Genomic DNA, 12,372 nt, shown 5'->3' with positions numbered 1-12,372 from the left:
GAGACAGGGTCTCACTAAGTTGCCCAGGCTGGCCCGGGATTCACCATCCTCCTGCCTCAGCCTCTCAAGTAGCAGAATCACAGGTCTGCGCCACTGCCCACAGCTCATTATCACTATTCTTTAGGGACTCCCTGGACTCTCCAGGACTTCCTCTTCACCCACTTTCTGGTATTGTCTTGGAGAATTTTGCATCCAAAATTTGCATACTGAGCTGCCCAGCCCCCATCACATCTTCTGTTTTACCACTGAAAAATCACTTCAGATGGCAAATCTCTTAATCTTTCCCTCACACCTCCACCAAACCTACTCTCTGACCTTGCCTCCTCACCTTAACTCTACCTGTTCAGTTTCTATCAGCACCTCCTGGCCTCACTTTCTTATCCAGCTGAGACCCTGTATGTCCTCACCTTGATTGTTCTCTTGTCAATTACCTTGGCTCTGACATCATCTTTCCATCATATCTACTCCCATAAACTCCCAATTCTGAAGTAATCCAAATGTCCACGTCCTAAACCAGGATTACCTTTAAGGCAGCTGAGAAAAATCTTACCACCATGTTTATGGTATCAGCTGTAATTTTGACACTCTGAATTCCCATTCCCCTCAGGGGCTCTTCTAAACTTCTGGGTTTTCCCTCAAATTCCCAGCCTGACACCCCCCACACCCCAGACATACATCCCTGCTTCTCGCTTGTCTATAATTCTTAATTTACTGAAATATAATTTTAAAATCTCTCAATTTCCTGCTCCTCCTCCTCACCACCTAGATATCTATCTGCATGTGCCCTCAATCTCAGCCCCCCTAAGAGGAAAAAACATCCTGATGTTGAGATGCATCCATTATCACTGACTCCTTCAAGGACCTGGCTCCCTTAGACACAAGTTTTCTTCTGTGACCGTCAACTTCTGGATTCTTCACCTCTTCCTGTAAGAGAGCTCATGGCTGAAGTCTCCTTCCACTCTCCTTCACCCAGCACACATTTCTTCCACTGCCAAGCAGACATAGTCTACGCATGTCCACGGCTTTAGTCTCTGCTCTGCCACCTCCAGTTTCCACCAAGTGGGGCAATCTGGTATCCCCCACCCTCACATGACTGAAAGCACCTAATCCACACCTGCATGTGGGAGTCTAATGGGCAGCTTTAACTCAACACATCCCAAATGTTTGATCTTTGAACCCAAATCTTCTTTATCTACCATCTCTGCCATCTCGGTTGAGGGTAATGCCATCCTTCCACTTGCTCATGCTAAGAAATTCAAAGCAATCCTTTCCTCTTCCTCTCACACCCCACATGCCAATGCATCAGGCATTCTTATGGCTCTACCTTCAAAATGTGTCTAGAATTTGACCACCAATACTGCTTCCACCCTGAGCCAAGGTACCACCATCTTCTGCCTGGGTCATTACCATCTCCCTGCTGCTTTCCTGCCCTCCCTATTGTGTGTTATCGGTACCCTAGTCAGAGTGACATTTGTAAAGCATAAGTTAGACCATGTCATGGCTTTCACTGGCTCAAAATCTTCCAGAAGCTTCCTAAAAGCAAATTCCTTCCAGGGCCTGGAGGATTGGCCTCTACCCTACTCCTCACTCCTTGACTTTCTCTCCTACTCTCTCCCTTTCTCTTCCCTCCAGCCACAATGGCTCCCTTGCTAGTATTCCCAAAACATCCACCTACATCCTACCTCAAGGCTTTTTTTTTTTTTTTTTTGGCTCTTTGCCTTAGTGTTTTTCCTCAGTCACATGGTCCACCCCTTACCACTTTCAAGTCTCTACTCAGATGTAATTTCATGACCAACATATTTCAAATTGCAACCTCTGCCCCATAGTCCTCAGTTCCCCTTTATATGTTCTATGTTTTTTCTTTATCTACAGCTTGCATCACCTTCTAACATGCTACAAATATACTAATGTTTTATGTTCATTTTTATTAGTTGTCTTACCTCTTCAGAATAAAAGTAGAGCCATTCTTGGAGTCCAAGGACTTAGAATAATGTTAGGTGTATTGAAGGCACTCAACATATGTTTGTAGGAAAACCAACTTAATTGCCACCAGCAATCTGCCAAATCCAAAGGGAAGTTCCCAGTCCTGACTTTATAGATATCCCTGCAACTCTGTGGACCACTGTATCTTCCCTGAACCTCTCTCCTCCTTTAATCTTCCTTCTCTATCTCTGATCACTCCTCCCTGCCTCTTTGCTAGGTTTCTGTTCCTTTGAATGCTAATGTCTCAGCTATCTCCATTTTAATTCCCCCTCCTCCTATCTCCATGTTCCCCCTAAAAATGATCATCCACACTCAAGGCGTCAACTTCAATTGAATGGGAAACAACTCTCAAGTATATACCCTAAGCAAGATAGACCTCTCAAGGTTCAGAACAACTTCCCTGCTGGTTACCAGATAACCTCAGATTTAGTGTATCTAGACCCTCTTCCAGAGTTCCCTCTCTCAGTGTGAAGATTTACTGGGCCCCCAAAGGCTCATGTGTTTGGCAATGAAGGAGTGTCAGAGGTGAAATGATTAGATTATGAGAGCTGTAACTTTATCAGTGGATCAATCCACTTGATGGCTTAAGAATTTGAAAAGACTCCTGGGTGGTAATTGTAGGCAGGTGGGATGTGGCTAAAGGAAGGAGATCACTGGGAGCCTGCCCTTGGCAATTATATCTTGTCCCTGGTCCCATCGTGCTCACTCATTCTTTTGTTCCCCCCTCTCTCTCTCTCTCTCTCTCTCTCTCTCTCTCTCTCTCTCTCTCTCACACACACACACACACACACACACACACACACACACACACACACACACTTTCTCCCCTTTGTGGCTGTCATGAGCTGAGCAGCTTCCCTCCACCAAGCCCTTCCACCATGATGTTCTGGCTCATCTCAGGCCCAGAGTAATGGAGTGAGCCAACCACAGACTGAGACCTCTGAAACTATGAGCCCCAAATAAACTTTTCCTCTTCTAAGCTGTTCTTGTTGGGTATTTTGATCACAGTGACACAAAGCTACCACACTCAGTGAGCACCATTTGTCCAAATGGCAAAACCAGAAACCTAGGAGTCATTGTCTCACCCCCTTTGACCCTCCACATCCGATGCGTCATCAGGACCCTGTCCCCTCACTACCACTCACCTCTTACTGAGTTGCCACGGCAGCCTCCTATGGTCTCTTATTATTTTTTTAAATTCCCATGTAGTAATTATACATGTTTTGGGGGTTCAGAATGACATCCCAATATATGTACAAAGTGCATAATAATCAGGTCAGGGTACCTCAGACATATCTCTTTTTCATGTGTTGGGAGATTGAAATTTCTCTACTAGCCACTTTGAAGTAGTTGTCAGCCAGGGTGATCCCACTGTGCTCTAGAACCACTCTCAGCTTCTAATCTCACTCCTTTGACCTGTCACAGTGTGAGGTTCCATCAAATAGATACCAGATCTACAGGGAAAAATCTAAACTGTCCACAGACAGTGATGCCAGGGTCTTCACACAGGCCCTGCCTGTTGGCCTCATCTCCAGCAACTGCCTTTTCCGCCACACACCAAGGGTCCTGACCCACTCACAGTCTCCTGATGGGCCACACAGCTCCTGCCTGGGAGCCGTTGTGCCTGATTTACCCGCTGCTGCTAAAACCCCACCACTACCCTCTGTCTCTACACATCTCATTCTTCACAACTCAGATACCACATCCTCCTAAAGCCTCATCTGACTCCTTCGAACAGAACAGCCGGAAGAATTCCACCTACCCTCCCCCATTTCCTACATGCCTCTGCATGGCACTTACCTCATGGTCTTATAATTACAATAAAGCTCCTTGTTGACCTCCCACAGTGGCTGTGAGGGTTAAGTGAGGATAGCGGAAAGGGCTCAGTAAGCTAGAAAACCTCCAATAAATGTTAGTCACTGAGGGAGGCAGGAACCAACAGGCAGACACACAAAGACCCAATTACAAGACAAAGAGGTTACTACCGTCACAGATTTAGAGATGTGCACACTGGGGCTCAGAGACCCTAGGCAGCTTCCACAAGGAGCAAAAGGCCTTGAATATAAGCACCCTGGCAGCTTAGGGCTATCAGGGCGAAAGAATGGAAACAAACCATTTGCTTTTTAAAAAAGTCAGGAGTTAGGTGCTTATAGAATGGAGCATGGGCATGGTGGAAGAAGAAGGTTCTAGGCTCAGCTGTCAGAAATGACATTCAGAACCCTTTCAGTCGAATCACCTGCCAAGGGAGCTGCTATGTCTGCTATAATCTGGATGGCAGAGAATCAAAGCTCAGCACACCAAATTGCTGAAATCTAGAGCACACTATCAAATCTCCATTTCCAGGATCAGGGGGTGCATTGCACCCCCACTTATGTGCCATGATACCCATGGAATAAACAGCTGGACATGGAGTCACTGCTGCAGAAATATCTACACCCCAGATCTGTGCCAGGTACCAGCAAGAACCACCATCTTCCAGAGATTGCATTAGAGTATCAAAAAGTGGAAACTGATTAAAATTCAGAATCCTAGAAGTAAGAAGACACACAAAAGGAGTTTGAAAGGGCTACCAAGTGCCATTCCATGACATCCCCAATACAGCACACAGAGGGAAGTGCACTAAGTGATACACATCTGGTAATGGAAAAGTTACTCCAAAGGGAGACGAAAGTTTTGTTTGCACGATGTCTGTTTAATAGCAAAGACCTGAGAGACTTTTCAGTTCCTGGGAGAAAGATAAAGCTTTTCCTAATATGAATTGCTGAAATTTCTCAGGGAGAGGAGGTCTTCCACAGGGAACATGGTGTGATGTTCAACAAAATGCACGTCACAGATCTTCAACAGAAGTTTGATAGCAGATATAGGAGGATTCATGCACTGGTTTTTAAAGTGACTTTCCATAATGCAGACATGGAATCCAGGACCTCGCTTGTCCCCATATCTGTTATTACCTGTTTGACCCTTAGATCAGCCACTACCAAACCACACCCCCGCCCCCAGAGTCTGCAGATTCTTTAGAGGAGTCTTAAGGACCAGTGTTAAAAGGTGCTGCTGAGTGACTCTAGATCTTCTACCAGAACAGAGTTTTATCTGTCTAATCTCAATTCTACATGAGACAGCCTTTGGAAGGGTGGGGGGAAGGTGTTTCATTGCTTTAAAAAAAAAAATCTGAAAATTAGTCTCTGACTATCTCTTTTAAAAAAAATCTCTTCTTAAAATTAGCATTCAGTAGGGGCCAAACAGAAAACAATATGAGGTTTGACACTAGCCCGCAAGACCAGAATCCTGTTCAGAGAGTGCTCTGTGCAGAGGACAGTCAGCACTGCTTCAGTGCCCACGGAATCCAGCTCCAGGCTGGGATCATGGCACAAGAAAAATCACAGAATGTCAAAGCACAAACGGAGCTTAGAGACCCCAGCCCATACCCTTGTTTCACAGATGAGAATACTGAGGTGTGGAGGGAGGAAGGGACTGGTGGGCAGCAGACCTGGGGCCTGTGCCCACCGCTCTTTTGGGCTCTTCTACCTACCTCCTGCCAGTTCTAAGTTTAATCAATGTCTTGCCTGCCTCTGCGACTCCCTTAGAATTAAAATACACCCCTCACAATGCCAGTAGTGTTCTCCTGCAGGGTGCTGGCCATTTACTAGAGACTGGTGATCCCAAGAAAACCGCAGCAAATAAATGTCTCCATCAATCATACCAGCAGCTGTCTCAAAGGAGGGAAGAAATGTCTCTTTTTGCCTTTTGATCTTCTCAGAATTTTTCCCCCCATCTTTGTTCTCTCTCTCTCCTCCTCCTCTTTAGGCAGAACTCTAGGTCTCCACTCCTCAAACAGAGCTTGCCAAATGCAGCCAAATTCTGCTCCTACCCGCCACAAAACAACTGAGTCCTGGCTTTGAGGGAGGTTACACCAGCCCCTGGTGAAGTGAAGCCCAGCCGTGGGCCTGGCTCATTCTGGCCGGAGACCTTCCTATTTAGGCCATGGTCAGAGTCCAGCAGAGAAACAGGCCAGCAGGTCCAGTTCTTATACAGACTCGCAGTTAGAGGCTGAGCCAAGTTCAAGGTCAGGGTGAAGAGCACCTTCTGAAAGAATGAGGAGACCAGAGCGTGAGGGGAATCTGTTAGAGAGGTCCCATCCAATGGTGGGCTCTGCTGTCCTTCCCACCTGTGGTTATTTACATGTGATCAAATGAACACAGTCACCTTCAGGGGGAATACCTTGAAGCTGAGCTTTCTCGGTTTCTTCCTCAGATCCACTATTCTTCTAGTCACTGAGGCCTGGACTCAGGCAACTTCTTGTGGATTCTTCCTTTAGTAATAGATTGCACACCTGCCCCCAGGCACCATGAGGTCTCCCACACCACCTACTCTGGCCCAGAACTTACAATCACCTCCTAAATGGCCTCCTCTTGGTTTTCCCAACCCTCTCTAATTCAGGAATGGCCACATTAATCTTCCTAACACTACTGGACATGTGATCTTTGCTCATAAACTTGTAATGTTCCCCCAAAGTCATGAGCTGGGGTTTCAAAGCCCTCCATAATGGGACTTCATACCGAATTTCCAGACTCTTCTCCATCTCATGCATGTACTTGCCCATGTGTGCACACACACAACTTTTGATTAATCCAGAATGATCCTTATAAATGTCTCAGTGTCTCATGGATTCCTATCCTTGTGCCTTTGCTCCCACCATTTCCCCACCGGACACACCCACAATCCATCATGCGCACATGTCTACATCCCTCTCATCCTTTCTAACCTTCCCTCTTTCCTCATGCACCGTCCTGGCCTATTCGTCATAAATGGTCCACTCTGCTTTTATCTGCACCACCTGTGCGCTCCTGGTATCGGATAACTGGCAAGTTAGGCAGGCCATATGTTATTACTCCCACTTTACAGGGCCAGAAACTTCCTACAAAGCTGAACGATCTGTCTCCCTACAGTGTGCAGCAGTAGGTATTTCTGCAGAACTAGTGTGGTCTCCAGCCCAGCCGGCTCCTCAACCATTAGCCCTGCAATGTCAGAGGCAGAACAGCCAGGGTCCTGGGAAGGAGGAGAGTAAGGGGAAGGAGGACAGGCTATATTGGAGCTTTGCTCACTCACATCCAAAGAACCTGAGGAGAAGCTGAGGGCAGTTCCCCAGGCAGCCAGAAAAAAAATAGGGCAAGCTCAGCTGGAGGAAGAATCTATCCCAGTGCCCACCACAGGAGCGGGCTGCTTTGTGTACACAGCCCCATTGTCAGGAGGCAGAAGCATGAGGGGACAGTGTTGCTGGTGTCCTGGGAGGGAGGCTGAGGCCACTACCATCTTTATATATTTCTGTGTTATCACACTGACTTGGGGGAGGCCAATGCCATTTGTCAGACTATCGGGAAAACACAAGAGGCTGGACCTTCAAAACAGGGCGCCTTTGTCCACCGCTGACATTCTGGCCCAGAGCCCAGCTTGGCTTCAGGGGAAGATTTAGGTCAGAAGAAAAATGGGGGTGGGGGTGCCCAAAGCCTTAAAATCTGCTTTAGCTAAAGATTAGGAAGGTGTTTCACCTCTTCTCACGGTCACACCTATGCCCCTGGGGCAGGGGGTGGGAAGGGATGGCCTGGCTTCAGTAATTAGAGGGACTTTGAGGAGGAAATGTTGGTGGGCTTCATTAGCCCTGCAAAGGGGCCACTTGGCAAATTCTCGCCTGGCTGGAATTTCCCCCAGGATTTTGTTAGTCTGTCGCCTCTTTCCAGTCGGCTCAAGTTAGCATGTCTGTACTGACCTCTTTGAGTGGAAGGACCTGTGCAAAGAGGGATGTGGTCCAACCACAAGCTACTGGTCAGCTGGGGAGGGGGTTGGAGGAGGAGCCACCAGGAGCTGGGAATGATTTCCAAAGCAAATGCCTCTCCAGGCAAGAAGCTTGGCGTCTGACACATTTAGAGTTTGAGGGCTGAGTGCTTTACAGTGAGGTCATTTTAATGACATTTCTAGAGACAGTCCTCCCGCAGGCCCCTTAAGACCTGCTGTTAACATTTTTCCTCAAACACCCTTTCCAAATGGCTCCTTTTCACAGGGATCAGCCAAAGAACCTGCCTGGAAGGTTCCTGCACATTTATAGAGTTGGCATGTTCGGGGTTCCTGGCTCTGGTTGGCTGGATCCCCATCTTGCCCACTGGTCTCGCACACCATCTTCTGGACAAAGGCGGTACTGCAGGAGAAGGAGATGCTGCTGGGCCCAGCCTTCTAGAGCAACCAGGAGAGGGCCGTGGGGGGGGGGCGGCATTGGGGGGGGCGGGGGACTACTCTTGAAAGACAAGAAACCAATAATAGTTTTCCTTTTCTACAGCAAACATGTACTTAATGTTTTTTTAAAAAATGGTCTCCAGTGCATCTTGCCTGGCTTATCACTTAGCAAAAGCATGTAGTTGAGCTCCTACTATGTGCCAGATGCCACTCTAGGTGTTAGGGTAGATGTAAATCAGACAGTCCCATTCCCAAAAAACCCTGGAGTCTGGATCTAGAGAAGCATGTGATGGCTTAGGGCACAAAAGGGAAGTGGCCCAAGGAGAAGAGGGAAGGTGACATCTGTCTGGTGGTGGGCAGAGAGGCAAGAGCAGAGGAGGTTGAATTAAGTCCTTCACACCCACAGACTCTGCTGCATCATTAGAATCTTGGTCACCAGGAACCATGGAGAGTATCTACAGCCAGGGAAGGGGTGGCGGAAAGGCTGAACAACTCATGGGGGAACCAAAGGTCTACTAGCTCACTCCACGTGAGTGGACGGTGCTGGGGCCAAGAGGAAACAAAAGTCCAGGCTTAGAAGCAGAGTAAACCTGGTTCTGGATTTCAACTTTGAAACTTAAAAGCTGTGTAACATGGGTAAATTGCTTAACCTCTCTGAACCAAATATAGGGGAGATAATAACAATTCCTCCTAAAGGCAATGAAATGAGGTCATGTCTGTAGACCCCTGGACCAAGTCATACACACCATCATAAATGCTCGGCGGTGGCGGCACGATGACAAGGTCCTATCATAGAGCTTAGGGTTTACCTGATCCCAGGGGCATCCCCACCTATCTCAGGCACTTTCCAAACAGGGTCTCTAGGTATTACCTGGACATCTTCAAGCACTGTTGTTTACCTGAAATTCAAATGTGGCTGGTCCTCTCCTATTGTTAGCTCCCAACCCTAGCAATCCTACTTCCAATCCCATGCTGGGCCTACAACCTTGACCCAAGGTCATCAAGGGAGCTAGTGAAAGTGGCTTGGGGCTGCCATGGGAGCCCTTGAAGCTGCAGGAAGTGCATACAGAGGCCTGGAGCTTTCTGGAAGGTTTTTTTTTTTTTTATGACTCATGTGAGGAAAAAGCAGGTTCCCCATGAGCTCTGCAAGCAGCTAGTTCCACAGGAGGAACACACAGGGTACATGGGGAAAATGAGTCTAGACTCAAAGAAATTTGGGAATATTGCATTAAACAAAGGGCACCTGCTCCTTCTTTGCTAGGCTTCTCAGGCCCTCGGATATGCCAAGGTGAGTGTGAATTTCTAGTGAATTCCTAGTAAGGAATGCGGTGTACAGTAGTTTCCAAAGTTACCTGGTCAGGGAAACTCCAAGAGTATTGAGAAATGCCCTCTGGGAAATGCTGCCCTGAGGCTGAACCTGACGTCAATGCCACGTCAAGACTCCCATAAACCCCAGGCCCAGCCCAGGCACTTATTCAATCCCACCAGCAGCGAAGGCAGGCCCTTAGCCAGTAGACAGTCAACACAGCCCTGGCAGATGTTTGGGGTTTTAAGGAGGGTCCCACTTAAGTGCTTGTATTTTAAGCTGCTGGGGGTTCATCATCTTGGGCATGATGAAGGGATCTGGGAAGACTTCCTCTAACTCTCAGCCATCACCTCTTCCACTATTCTACTTCTGCACCTAAAGTTTCATCCTTTGGGTTGAGAGTTCAAATGCTAATACACCTGAGAAGAGGTGCATGGCACCTTGAGCTGTTACCCACCACCAGGACTAAGTGGAGCTACGTGATGGGCTCCCTCTCAGATCACAGCTCCCCGGAGAAGGATACTACTGAGGCTCAATCTAGACAGGTGAGCTTCAGGAAAGGGCAGGTACCCTGCCAGGACTATAGGCAACAATCACAAGCCAAGTGCTTTCAGCATTGGCCACATTCAAGCCTCACATGGAATCTTACAAAAAACCTAAACCCAGGGCTGGGATGACAGCCCCTCCCATCCAGCTACAGCCACTTAATTCTTTCCTATATATTCAGCTCATCTCTGGAAACTCTGATCCTCGTAGGGACCTCTAAGCCACCTGTGAGATTACCCAGAACTATTAGGCCCAGGTCACCTTGGTCCAAGTCACCTCCGTCCAGGCCTACTCTAACCTCCCTATTTTGGTGACTGAGTCCTACTGGCTACCCCACTTTCAAGACCTGAAAACTTATTCTTGTCTCACCTTATTTCCTGAGCCCCATACAAGACTCCCTACCAGACCCTCCCTTTGTTACCATCTAGGGCTGCTGGGTTCATTGTGTTCATCAAAGAACACGGAGAGATCCAGTGAGAAGTAGCTTCACTGCAAAAGAGATACACATTGGAGACAAGGGGTCCCAGAGCTGGGAATTCAGTGGGGGAGTTTGGGCTTATTCTTTTTATGGTCTCTGGAATCCCTCCTGTCCTTTCTCTTCCCCTGTCCACATGCTCCTCACTATTATTGATTGGTGCCCCCTGGGTCCATATATGTTTTAGTTTTACTGTTGGATCCCCTGCTTAGGAGCAGGACTACAGAAGTCCCCTGCCTGTGTCCAGGAGCACTTTTGTCAACCAGAGAGTTGACCTCATCAGAAGACTCCCCCCCCCATGCTCCTTTGTTCCAGCCATGTTCCCCACCCACTCACTCGACATCTTGCCCTGGCTGCCTAAGCCCTTCTGCATCTCCCACACCTTCTTCCTGCCTCAGTTTCCCCCTGCCATGCCCCTTAGTCCCACTCCAAACCCTAGGACCATCCCAGGTATATACAGCCACAGCTCACATGGCCTCCAGCGGTCATGCTCCACCCACCTGATGGAATGGCTGCTGCCTGCTTCCTGCTGATGTCCCTAAAGTCCAATGCCCCGTGGCCCTGTCCGTCGTCAGCCTCACAGGCCCAGCTCCCAGGGACTCCTGTTGATGACGTACTCCATTCCTCCCTGGAACACAAACCTCCCCAGATAAGGATTGCTGTCAGGTAGTCTCTGGAGCTGAAACCCCTTCCAAAGTTCTGTGGGTTCAGCTTTTCTGGGGTGGCCTAATGATTTTGCAAATGGCCAGGAGAAAGAATCCCTGGGAAAAAAAACTGGGCTGAAACCCTAACAGAGACAAGCTGTAGCCACAAGGGGGCAGTGTTGGCCAACACTTGCTTCCAGGAGTTGCGGTGGCTGTCCTACTTACTGCAGGAGGGTGGACAGGCAAAGATGAGGGCAGGACTCCATATGGGAGTACGTTTATGCTAATTTATATAAATGAAAAAAAGGTATCAGATGAAACACTCTAGGAGCCTTTTCTGAGGGAGACTTCAAACCTGTCATCAGGTTGACCCTCCGTCACCTCTACTGGCTGAGCTGGTTTGAACCCCCAGAGCCAAGAAAGTACATTCTAAAAGGTCAGGTGACAGCAGAGCCATAGCAGGTGTGTGACTGTACTCTAGCCATGTTGTGAAGACAGAAACAATGACAGGCCTGTATGACACAGGGCAAGTTAATCGTCCTGGTGGCTTAAATGCAGAAGCTCCACTCTTAAAGGGCTTCAATGGCTTGCCAGTTGGCAGATCTGGGGTCCCCCTGGTACACGCCTTCCACTGAACTCACCGGGCCCCTTCTCTGATCTCAAACAAATCATTGAGCAAGTGGCTACTGAACGCTACTGTGAGCCCTGCCTGGAAGGTCTCCAGGACCTCTTCTAGCCCTAAATGACAAAAGCCCAGGATTTTAGCCTGACACAGGCTCTTCCTTGGGACATTTCTAGGAGAATGCCAACCTAGCACAGGGTACTTCTTCAGGTTTTTCTGAGGTCACCATAAGGGAGCCATGTTTTAACAAACCCACTGTATGAGTAGCCACCGAGTTCTTATAAATTATAAACGAGGAGACAGCAGTTTTGTTAAATTATGCACAGAGTTCCTTTAAATAGCAAAGTTCCCACACCTGTCACCCTATTCCCAAGCATTCAAAAATCTAATTAAATTTACCCAACTTGGATTTCAAAGCAACTTGGTGGGATTCACCTACTACCAACTCACCCACATCAAGGCAGGGAGACGGTGGTTAGGGAACGAGGTCTCTGGTTCCTCTTGGGGAGTCTAGACCCAAAAAAGAGAAGGTAAGTCTCCACAACCCTCTCATCTGCTTGCCTGTGTGACA

This window comes from Ictidomys tridecemlineatus, chromosome 12 (genome assembly GCF_052094955.1).
Source record: "Ictidomys tridecemlineatus isolate mIctTri1 chromosome 12, mIctTri1.hap1, whole genome shotgun sequence".
Lineage (NCBI taxonomy): Eukaryota > Metazoa > Chordata > Mammalia > Rodentia > Sciuridae > Ictidomys > Ictidomys tridecemlineatus.
Note: the sequence above shows the minus strand (reverse complement) of the source record.